This window comes from Zonotrichia leucophrys, chromosome 1 (assembly GCF_028769735.1).
Source record: "Zonotrichia leucophrys gambelii isolate GWCS_2022_RI chromosome 1, RI_Zleu_2.0, whole genome shotgun sequence".
Taxonomy (NCBI): domain Eukaryota; kingdom Metazoa; phylum Chordata; class Aves; order Passeriformes; family Passerellidae; genus Zonotrichia; species Zonotrichia leucophrys.
This window is the reverse complement of record NC_088169.1, coordinates 69601224-69613792: the sequence shown is the minus strand read 5'-3', so window position 1 is coordinate 69613792 and position 12569 is coordinate 69601224. Positions and strand designations below refer to the sequence as shown.

At 39.8% G+C, this 12569-nt stretch overlaps 1 protein-coding gene across 7 annotated transcripts in view; it reads left to right on the top strand.

The window, feature by feature from the left end:
• Positions 1-12569, top strand: part of MTUS2 (microtubule associated scaffold protein 2) — a 265481-nt gene that overhangs the window by 55417 nt on the left and 197495 nt on the right. For 4 of the 7 annotated variants that reach the window (XM_064716686.1, XM_064716676.1, XM_064716704.1 and 1 more), the window contains one exon: positions 4975-5033. The exons of the other annotated variants lie outside the window; for them this stretch is intronic. The gene's annotated coding sequence lies outside the window, so the exon portion shown is untranslated. The remainder of the gene's footprint in view (positions 1-4974; positions 5034-12569) is intronic. 7 annotated transcript variants of the gene reach the window in all.

The window sequence follows — 12569 nt, the reverse complement described above, 5'->3', positions numbered from 1 at the left end:
CAAATTAATTTTATGTGTTAGTTTTGCCCTTTGTTCAGTGAAAATTTGAGATCTAGAAGCTGTGTCTAACAGTGCTCATAAGCATAATTTGCAACTCTCAGTTTCAAAAAGATTTTATGAACCATCTATGGACATTTCCTGATTGACAGCAAACAAGAAATTGCACTTCTAAAAATTCTGCTTTGCTAGGAGACTGTATCCAAAGAACCTTTTTTTTCAAGTGCTGGTGCCCTTAGCAGCAACACATAGCTTGTTGAAATGAAAGAGCAGCTTAAAAATTATAGATGTTTATAGTTTCAATTGTTTCAAAAGAAGCAGGTGAAAATGTGTCTTTTTGCTCATTAAACATAGTAATATTTTGCCTTCATGATTAAGATAAATCACCTTGGCTATCTTCCTGTGATGACTACATATTAGGAGTGACATTTAGGTACAAACTGGTGGGAATCTGGTCTGCTGCATACAAATGAGGAGGCCCCTACGCAGAAGCATGTCTTTGGCCTCTCTCTGTGTGATTCTTATACCTCATGCATGAAAAACAGAATTGTGAAAGGGTTTTTAAGGCTGCAGTACATTGTGGGATTTATTGTGAGGAGTAGTGAGAACCGGAAAGCCAAAGTGGCCTATCATATTTTGTCTGATAAAGGGATTTGTATGGCCTGCTGCAAAAGGTAAGTGGAGAAGTTTTTCTGCCTTAATGGATAGTGCATAGCATTAAATATAAAAAAAAAAAAAAAAAAAGAGTTGGGAGTATTTCTTTGCTTTAAACTTTATATGTAGGGCATCATAATCTACAATGCAAAATCACATAAGGTCTTTCCTCAGGAAAGATTGCTGTTAACTGGTGGAGAATATGGGGGTTACTTTTGCTAAATATGTTTGGGAGACATTTTTTCTATTCACTCTGCACTGTGATTGAGTGGACAGAGGAGTTAAATTCTGTTAAATGGGGAAGGTGAAAAGTAAAGGATAGTAAGCGTTTCTGGCCTGAAACGGATGAATTGTGGGGAGCCGTGAAGAGAATTTCTTTGAAGATTTAATGGAATATTAGTGACTGGCATTTCTTTATGGTGCCAGGAACAGGATGGTGAGCCCCTGGATCTGAGTTAAAATAGAAGGGGAGGCTGTCAGCTCGGAAGGAAAGCTACCCAGGAGGCCTCAAACTTGGGAGCACTTGGACTCACAGCCATGGATGCACATGAAAGCTTTACTTTAGTTCTTTTCCCCCCACATTCTTGCATAAGTCCTTTCATTTTGCAAGGCTGTCCCACATTGTTGCAAGGGAACATATCGCTGGATGCACCCAAGACTGCTCACAGGTAGCCACGCAGAAGGCAGAAGAGTTTGAAAATGATATCTTCTGTCTCAGAAGAGATTGGAAGCATTAACAGTGTGTTGGTTGCATAACTGGAAGAAAGGGAAACTCGCTGGGATCTGCTTAAAGAATGATAGCAGGAAACCTGCTAAAGATAGGGATGTGGCCTGATAACATTTAAACTTCATAGCACATGGGAGCTGTGTTATGACTTAAACACCATCCTTTTGGTCACCCAAATTAAGTACCTGAATTGAGTGTGTTGTTGCATATGGTTGTTGAGAATGTACCTGATTCTCCTTCTGTTTATATTAGTTTTAAATATCTCATGTATGAGACTATTTGGCAGCTCTTTCTTTGCAATTCATTGCTGCATTGTTGACTCATTGTCCATGATAAAGTGAAAGGGAGATGAACTGCAACTGGCTCTGTGCTTTTCACCCTACATGATCTCTGAATGCTTGACATGACCGTGACCCACTTCAGGCACTACTGCAATACGTACACTGAGTAATTGTGCAATGATTGGCTGGGTTGAGACTACAAGTGAAAAACAATGAGTTTGCAATTCCAGCAAGCCTTTAGTGAAGCAGTACATTGGTAATTCTGTTAGTGTTTGTTTGTGGAAGGAGAGCTTCTCCCAACAGGTTTGAAAAGCTAAGGAAAGCATTTTCAGACCACAGCAGTACTCAGTTATGGTAATTTAAATGACCACAAAAGATGAGTTGTCAGGCAGCAACTTGGCTGGTTTAGTTTTAGAAGTATTATTCAAGAAAAAGGTTGGACTAACCTGGAAAAGATGGACTAGAGAACAAGGAGGTTTGGCTTCAGCTAACTACAAAGTTATGTGTTTAATACTGGGAAGAAATGTAACAGGCAAAACTCTGGTCATTGGTTATTGCTTCAGAGCAATTACACTGATGTTAATAAAATCAGTAATGGAGATGGAAAGGGACAACTACTGCCCTGGCATACTTAAGATGTACATTGCTGCAGAACAGTTTTGTTATACTGTCTAATAAAAAGCAGCACTGCTTAGTTTTATCAGTTAAATCACTTAAAGGAACTAGAATACTGATAAGTTAATACTGATCCTTCTAATTGTTGAATAAATTAGCATAAAGGAAATAAACTATGCAATCCTGGACTTGAAAGAAGGTAATTTTATTAAAATGATAATTTCTTCAATTGTTTCTTTTCTTAGTATTCAGGTGTGATTTTTTTTTACACCTGACAATAAAAAAGATATATGGAAATGAAACCAATTATTAAAGAAAATATAGTATGAGAAGTAGTTGCTTGCTCTTTGATTCAATAGATATATTTACTTTCAAATAATTTATGAAGACAAGTGCATTCAGAGTTCTAAAAACTTTGTATTTTTTGATTCACATCACAATAGTGCTTCCATTAGTAGTGTACTCACATTCCAGAATTCACATATTTTCCAGTAAAAATACATGAAGTCATGTTAGCAGTGCAGCAGGCAAGAATTTTGTGAAACTATTTCACAGAAGAAATTGTAGAGGTGATAATTTAATTTTTTTCCTGTTTTGTTATTTTGGCTACTGCCTTTTTCTCTGCTTTCTTAGGTGGGTTTTGTAGTGGCTGATTGCATTATGAGAAAGGATGTGTGTAGGGAGCCAGAGCAAGGTGCTGTCTTTGGTAGTCTGACCATGAGTCACGGAATATGTCAAGTTTGAAGGGACCCACAAGGATCATCGAGTCCAGCTCCTGGCCCTGCACAGGACCATCCCCAAGAGCCACACCACGGACCTGGGAGAGCTGTCCAAGCACTTCTTGAGCTCTGTCATGTCTGTCATGCTGTGACTGCTTCCCTGGGGAGCCTGTGCTGGTGCCCAACCACCCTCTGGGTGAAGAACCTATTTCTAATATCCAACCTAAACCTCCCTGAAGCAACTTCAGGCCATTCCCTCTGGTCCTGTCACTGGCACCACAGAGCCGAGATCAGTGCCTGCTCCCCTTTCTCCCTCCATGAGGAAGCTGCTGACTGCAATGAGGTCTCCCCTCAGTCTCCTCTGCTCCAGGCTCAACACACCAAGTGACTTCAGCAGCTCCTCTTGCGGTTTCCCCTCCAGACCTGCCACCATCTTCACTGTCCTCCTTTGGGCGCTCTCTAATGACTCAATCTCTTTCTAAAATCTCATAAGTTTCAGATGTCTTCAGACTTCAGCAATGTGCTGAAAGAGGGAGGGGAAATAAAAATAGATGAATGCTATCAGACTTGCCATTGCATTCAGAGGACTCTTATTGAATTAATTTGAAGTCTGTGCATTGATCAGTCCTTAGTTTGGATGACTGGCACTGCCATGTTGTAAATAGTGGTGAAAACTGCTGAGGATGTTACCTAACCTTTCCTTGTAATGGCAGCATCAATCACTCCATGATTAACATGCTCACAGGCACTTTTTTCATCTTCTGCTATAGCATTTTTTCCAGTAAAAAAACTGGATTAACAGCTGAGAGCTGAAGGAAGAGTCTTTTCTGAAAGAGACTCTGTGAAAGTCCATGGAAAAACATAATTTGTCATGTGTCACCTGAAATAATGAAGCACAGAGAGATACCCTCCTCAACTCTCAGAATCAATAGTTTTTGAAATATAAATGGAAATATATAACTGACAATGAGGATTGTTTTTCCATTGAATACCTGTAACCAAATTATATAGTAACTTTGATTTATAAATGCTTTTTTTTTTTTTTCCTGGATGGGGAGAGATCGGTCTAATCACATTTTCACAGCCAAAATCTCATTCTTCTGGGATATCAATCAAATATGTGCCTCCTCTCACCCCTGTCTTGAGCATGAATAATTATTGAGCAAGATTCAGGAAAAGTATGTAGTAAAGAAATCTAACGACAAATATTAAGATAAAGCAAAGAGAGAAAATATCTGATTGCATACTAAAATATAAATTTTCATTTGTTAAGTTTTCAGAATGCTCTTTTGAAGAAATAGTAAATTTTCATCACTACTTGTGCTCTAAACAAATGAGTAAAGTATACCAAATAGATAGCAGTGTAAGAGGTTACTTTATCTATTATGCTCTTAGAATATTTTATGAGTATTTTATCTAATATTGCTTTTTCTCTATACTGTCCTAAGAGAAGTTATACGAAGATTTTCATGGCCACGAGAATTTCCAAAGCATATGTAATTCCCCCATCAAAACAATTCTGAGAAATTAAAAAACGTTACTTACCTATGCCCTCTATGGCACACAGCACTTAAACTGTCAAGAGGTCACTATCTTAAAGATTGCATCCTGTAGTGAGTTGGAGTCACTCATCCTCTGAGCTGAAAATTTCATTTTCTCTGACTTTTAAAGCCCAGAACTTCATCCTGCCCCAGAAGAACTGCATCCATGTCTGAAAACTGCTTGCAGAGAGTTCAGTTCTCCCAGCACTGTATTGGCCCAAAGCTTGTGCTGAAGTGCAAGATGCAACTCAGGCAATGATATAAATAGAAAATCTATGCTAGAAAATAGAAATTAGTAGAAAATGTAGTTCAGACATAATTGAGAGTGGTCCTTGTGTGAAAAAAAAAATACTGATAATTTAATAGTAATTCTATAATTTAAAGAACTTTCCTATTAACCTAGAGTGATTTTTTTTCCCCCATTTTGATATCTTTTGAAGGCTTCTGATGAACAGAGCAAGAGTCTTCCCCAAGGAGCATCTTCAGCAGAAACCAAATAGTAAGTAATGCAGGAGGTGTGCAAAGTGCACCTTGCAGACAGCAACTTGATTCCACATAGTCTAATGGGTACCTCCAGAAATTACTCTGCCTTATAACTGTAAAGGACCATATGATACCCAGTTTATGTGCAGCCCATGCTTTGCTTTTGGACTTGCACTGGTAGGGCAGTAATCCATATTTTTCAGCAAGCTTTCTGTGTCCTCCACTCTATCGGATGTACAAACTAAAGAAGAGATTGTAAAATAAAAGTATTTTTAAACATCTAAGGGTTCTTACCCCACTTCAGCCAGCTGGCTCTAGGTGATTAATATTAGTCATTTCACAAGAAACAGTTGCTTGTTGTTGTTATTGAAACTAGGGCTCTGTTATAAACCCTCTTCTGATCCCACACCTAACTTCCCATGAGGGAAGGCTCATCTTTCTGGAGGTTCATGTGCTGTATCTCAGCAGTGAATATGGGATTTCTGAGAATGTAAGGGAAACAAGCTTGGGTAAAATTGTGAAAGCTCACCCATTTCATAGTTAGAAAATGTCAGTGTGGAGTGTTTGTTCTAATTCTGAAAGAGCTGGACTAGACATCCCATGTGTGCTTTGTCTTTGGGGACTTCCTTTGGGCTGTGATTGTTTTGTGGGAAATAATAGGTCACCTGCAGATATGTGCAATAGGCACATCACTTAAAATGCAGAGGGGAGACAATTAATTAGATTTGTTTTAAACTTGACTGGAAAGGTTTGTCCTACTTTGTGACTGACACTTTAGGCAAATTATTTTGAACCCTTGTGTATTAATTAGAAGCTGTAGATGGGATCAGGTTTCTTATCTTTTTGACAACAGGTGTTATGAGCAATGCAGAAAGGATGGTAACTTAGCAAACTGGTTGAGTACTAAAAGTTGGCAAAGTCACTGAGGAAATTCAGAGTGGCTGGTAGGTGTCAGAAATGTTCAGGGTCTTGGGGCAATGGAATGTCCTCATGTATAAAATATGCCAAAACTCCTGGTATGTGTGAGAAGGACGTAGGAGGCAGAAAGCCTTTACACCTGCCATCCTATTTTCTCTTTTGAAGTTCAAATTTCAGATGAGATTTTGCTCATCTAGGAGATAATTGCTTTCCAGTTTTGATAATTACTTTATATACCAATTCTTCCAGTCATTAGACACAAATTGCAGTACTTTGCAAACAGAAGATCTGATTTATTGTCTGACCTGACTAGTAATGAGGCATTTGACTGTAGCTGGCCTAATTCTGCTGGTAGCTATGTGCATAGAATGATGAAATACTGGATAGTACTAGGATAACTATAGAAGTAGAAGTGAATGGCAATACATGAGATTGTACTAGTGATAAGTTTGGCCCATTATTAATAAAATGCAGCAAATAAATAGGTTTTGTGCTCATAAATTATTTGAATATTCAGACCAGGACCTGCTGATAAGCAATTATAAGGAAATCTTTCCTCTGACACAAAGAAATGTCAGATTTTTCCAAGAAAACCAAATGATTCTTATATTCAGAACAAAAATATGTTGGGTTAGAGGGCCTTCTATTAAATAGGTACAACACTCAAAATTATGCATGATCTTTATCAACTCCAGTGCTGTTAAAACACAAAAGTTACACATCCCCTCTGAGTGTAGACTTTGGGATAGGTGAAGAAATGTGTGATGCATTGTCCTGCCTTAGGCTGAATCCTCTGTGGAGATGGCTCCTGCTCTCTATTCACTACATGCAGAGAGCTAAAATTATTATCTTGGACTAGACAACTAAGTTTTGGATTGCTAAAATCAACTAAGTCGTATCCACAGCCGCTATCTTTATCTTCAGTGTATCTTTTTCTATTTTGTTTTTAATTTCATGTCTCTCCACTCACCCATTTTCTGTGTCTTCTGCAGTTTTTCTCTAAATCCATCATCCCACATCGTACAAGTTATTTCCTTTAATTTAACCATGATCTCTGATGCTGGAATGGCAAATGGGATTCTATGATACTTCTGCTCCACTCTATTTGCTGAAACATTGATTTTCTTAGAGCATTTAAGTACTGAAAAAAATCAATAGGGCTATATACAAGTAATATAAAGGCATCTTGGTAACTTACGGAGAAAGAGTCAATTGACAGAGTTTCATGTCATTCAGTGAGAGGGAAACCTGTGGTTTCTAGCTGAGGGCAAATGATAGCGCAGTTCTCTCACACCCTGTGTTCCACACCTGCCCATCAAGGGTGACCACAGCCTCACAAGGTGTACAGGAAGACAGAGTACGATCTGGAGAAAATAGTGTGAAGATCCCAACGAGTAACAAGGGGCTCCTGGTTCTCAGAAATGCCCCTGTTTTCTTGGCTGACTCATGCCCTGAGGAGCATTACTGGGAGCTCCCTCATCAGGAGGTCCAGCAGCAACATCTCTTCCTTACACCAGTTATCCCTTCCCATTTCTGCCTGGCTTGTTACAGGAGGGCTGTATCTGCCCAAGTCTGGTGTGAGGGAGCTGCTGTGAGCTGGGGATGGCCTCTGCACCCTCTCAGGTGTTGGAGGGGGTTTTTGGCATGGCATATAGCCTTCTGCCAGGCTCTGGCTCACTCCAGGAGTGTCCCCCCACCACTGCCTCCAGCTGCTCAGCCCCTCATGGACAAACTTTCAAACCCTCACAAATGACCTCAAGTGAAAACGAAGCCAAGGGCTGCCACCATTTGAATGTGAAGGCAAACCCACAAGCCCAGCAGTATTTTTGATCAGCAGCTCCATTGGCACTGTCAAAATGTATTATGAATCAATGGCCAAATATTTCACAGATGTAATGCAATAGGGCTCAAGCTCCAAAGCCAGAAATATCTAAGTGTAAAGATAACTGATGTTTGCAGAGATACCTTAAAAATTTGTCTCCTGGTGCATGTAATGGGATTTTTCCATCTTTTTGCCACATAGCTGAGGAATGCAAAAGCTAGAGTATGGTAAGATTGTAATCAAATTCATTTGTTTTTCAATTACTGCTGGGTATATTTTATTTCTGAGGCTGGGACAAGATCCAGAATTTTTAGCCTGAATGTGGATAATACAGGTTACAATTTTTTCCTCAAAATGTTGGCGTGCTTATTTTTCCTGTGTTTGACATTGTATAATCACAGATACTGTAATTATAGGTATTCATTTTTTGTGATGAAATGTGGCTAGTGTAACAACATTCTTTAAATAGCTGTCTCTTTTTCAGTGAGAAAGAAACATTTGGCAATGTCTCATTTTGCCATTTAATTGAGCCATGTGAAATATGTGATCGGGGGAAGAATAGGAAGTCTTAAACCCTAGAACATATGAATTAGACATGTGTCTGTCATGTCCCAATCCTGGTATTAGTGCACATGTTTTTGATCCTGTGTTAGAGATGCTGTAGTAAAATAGGAGAAATTCCTAGGAGGAATGAGTGGCACTGTGATGGAGATGGTGTAATGCAAGCAAGCACAGCAGGTAGCTACCGGTCACCTCTGTGAACGTGACCAAGCCCCCAGTGGTAGGACCTAAGAGTGTATGTGCTGCTGGAAGTCTCTTCCCACAGATGCATCAACAGACATCTCTGGAAGTGAAAAGAAAAACTTTCCTCAATGTTCTTCAAAGGGGTGGTAGAGAAGAGACAATTGCTTGTTTGTATTTCCTTGTTGGGAAGAGTTCTTTTAAGAGACAGAGTATTTTTTTTTTTATCTATGCAAAGATGTGGATGCATATGAACCTCACAATGTAAACAAGCTGTCAGATTTCACTCCCTTAGTACTTGCAATTCATTGCTTTAGGCCATGAATGCCTGAGAGGATAAGTTATAGAGGTTTGCCTTGTAACATGTTCTGCTTGCCAATCTTAAATCTGCTTTTTCTTCTATACCTAAAATCATAAATTTGGTATGGGAAGGCCAGTCAGCAGTGTTATGTTAAGCACTGAAGCATCCTAAGGCAGTCTAGATGAGCTATGTCAAGTATGCACTTCTGTGTGCTTCCCTCAAGGATAGTGATACTTTCCTCCAGAAAACATTAAGTTATTAAGTTCACTGATGCAATTTCCTGTGATACACTGTAGGATCCACACTGTAGGATCCACATTTTGACTTTCAGATAGATAATCCAAGTAATATTCTGTAAAAGATGGTCAGCATCCAGTAAAGGAGAGCCTCTATGCAAATGTGGTATGAAACATCTACAGTAAACTGATGGGGAGAGCCAGATTGTGGATCCTTTCATGGCGTGGGATTTTGTTCCTGCAAAGGGCTTTCCACACAGGTCTCATGAACTGATACCATGAACTACTTTGTGATCTCTAGTGCTGGAAGGAAAAGCTTTCCCTAAAGGCTCAGTGACTCCCAGCCTAGGCAGGTACATTGCTGCTGGAATACACCAAGCAAGAAATGAGAAGAGATAGTTGGTCTGGGTAGGAGATGTTGCTGTTGGAATTCCTAGTGATGCTCCTAGGAGCTCCAGTGATGTTCCCTAGAGGCTGGCTCAGTCAAGAACACAGCGGCATTTCAGGGAACAAGGAGACCATGCTGTTTGTTGGGATGTTCCCGCTGTATCCCCATTGTCTTTGCTCTTGGTTGAGTTCCTGTGTCAGACAGTCTTCCAGAGCCACAGCAGCCATCCTGCCCTTTGCACCAACACACTTTCTGTCTCCTAGCAAATCCTAGTAGCCAACCCATCCCCTTTGGAGGTCTCACCACTGGAGTCTACATGGCTTCTTTTCCATTGGAGTTGTCTTAGCAACAGCAAGAAGTTTAGGGCAGGGCAAGGTGCGATCTCTGTTCTGTACAGTGCAGAATTCACAAGGCCATACAAATGTTTTATGACAATAATTTCCCTTCCCTTCCTTCAACAGTTTGTTGTGTTCTTCTTTTAGCAGCTGAACTTCATTTTGTTATTTGTGGCCCATTAGTACTGCTTCCAGGAAGACTGACAAAGCCATTACTGAAATTGTTCACTTACAGGTATAGATGGTATCCAGAGGACCTGCTGTTTTGTTGAACTGAACAGCTCAGGAGATTTTTCTAGCCTCACGCTGATTGTGGGTTGCTATGCTAGCAACAGCAGCATGTGACAGCAGAAGTGCCACTGCTGTACCAAATGCAATCATCACTGTGGCATCAGAAATGAAAGACAGCTGAGAAAATGGGGACTTTTGCTCCTGAACTGGCCAGCATGGAGATTTCCTGCTTGGCATCATAACATATGTGTAAATTTGGTTGGGATGGCTTATTCAGTCCAGGATCACCTAGGTGTCCATTCATCCTGCTTTCTGGTGCTGCTGATTTTCAGAGCATGGTTCACAGCCAGTTTGGCCAGGAGAAATACGATAAAAGAAGTTAAAAGTTCTGCTATTGTGCCTCACTAGTGAGATATAATTAACCAGCGGGGAGTCATGGTTCTGGAGAAAATTTCTGTCTGTTCCTATGGGAGAAACAATATGACTTCCTGAGGGATTCCATTCTGTTATTGTGTGAAGATGGTGCCTCTGATGTCTAATCAGCAGCAGAAGTGGAAGGACAGAGCATGGTCAGAGCAGATTAAATCTTCATGGCTTTCAGTTGCTGTAACAGCTTTTTTAGCTGCTAATATCTTGATTGAAATGTGATTTTCTTCTTTTTGTTTCTATGTGCCACTCATATATTGGGCATATTTTATTCAAGAAGGACAAAAATTACATGCAAGATACCAACCCCCTCTGCCAATCCATAAGCTGCAGAGGACGAGGACACAATGGAAGTGACACACAGGTGCATTTTTCATAGGCTGATGTCTGAAATACTTACCCTTTTACCATTATTATTTCTTAGAAGGATTCCCCCTGGACATGTCACCTACTGCAGAGAAATTTAGCTTCAGCAGCCAAAGGAGCCAGGCCTGTGCTCAGTGCAGGACCAAAGCTGGGGTTTTTGATTGTGCAATGGAGGGCATAGCTTGTTGCTTTCAGAACTGGGACTTTTCTTAGCTGGGCCCTTGGATGCTGCTGGCTTCAAACTGCCTGGAACAGCAGAGCTCCCTCCCATAGAGCTTCTCATTGGAAAAACTTAATCATTCTGGATTTTGTGTGCAGGTGGTTTTTCTTCTGGGAGCTCACTCGGCACAGAGAATGAAAATTGGCTGAACAGTTTTAGTTTAGTTAACAGTCATCCTTTCAAGTGGTATTCAACCTCTCCAAGGTGTGAATTATAGATGTTTATTTGTTTAGAGAAAGCCTTGACTGATATATAATTAAAATTGTATAAACATTTGCATTACTCTTACAGAGTATAAATTTAGACAAAGTTTTTCCTGAAAGTTTGTCCTCTAACCAAATAATCTGTCAATGTTTGAAGTTATAAAGGTATATTCATATAGGGAAATAAATTTGTTACCTACCTTTCATTTGTGATACTCAGTAGATGATAAAAATCAACTAGAATAAAAAGGAAAATAAGGTTATAGAAAATGGAGAAGCCAGGCCGGCAGGTGTATTAGTGTTGAGCAAAGAAAATTGGAAGACAGACTGAGAAGTAATGACATGCTGTTTGTTTTTTTTATGGACGCTCATTATTTCTGCAGGGAACATCTGCTCTGCAGGGGTTCTTTGCAGCAGCTCACCAGCAGAGGTGAATAACCCCAGATTACCTCATCCTTAATGCATACTATACCTCATCCACATTTCAATTGATGCTGACTCTTTCTGTTTTCAAGTTTACAAACAATTCCGAGGTTTCTGGTTGAAGTCCTTCTCTTCCATCCCAAGAGGAGAAATAATTTTGGTGACACATTCATATATATGAGTTTTTATCTGAGGTAAATCCTTCTGTTACTAAGTTACTGTTTTAACCACTGTGGACAGAGGTGGTTTGGCCAACAACCTTGTGCATATTTACCTGCAGTGTAGATGTCTGAGTTCAGATGAATCCAGCCCTACAGTATCTGTTGACTGTGATTTGTCACACCTGTCTTGGGAGGTCTTGAAAAGCTTCCCAGTTCTTACTTCCTCCCCTGTGTACCTCACTATCTGGAAAATTTCATCCCATTATCTTTATATATTTACTTGTGGAGGGGCAAGGGTCTTGGCATGCTGAGCATGTTAAAGGTTTTCTCCAAGTTTACATAAGATATTCCTTTTGTTTGCTGTGTGAATTGTTTTTCATATGGAGGCACTGAGACCCATGTAATACCAGCACACCTAGCTGTGCAAATACCAGAAACACTGTCTTTGAAATTTTCAAGGGGGTTGAAACAATCACTATTAATCACTCAAAGATATGAAAATGACCTACCCAAGTGAAAGATAAGGTGCTTGACTTTCCTTTTAGTTACACTGGTGAAAATTGAGAGTTGCTGGTGTCAATTATGTTTTGTCTGGCTTAATGGAGATAACAATCAGGTCCCTTGGCTTCTAATCAAGTTTGATATTACCCTGGTGAGTTGTTCTAATCCCTTAAATGGCACCATGCGGTAAGAAATCAATTGTGTTATGAAAATTACTCAGCTTTTCAGTTGTTTCAGTGTAGTTTGATCTAATTGCCTAATTTTATCTTCTCAATAAAGA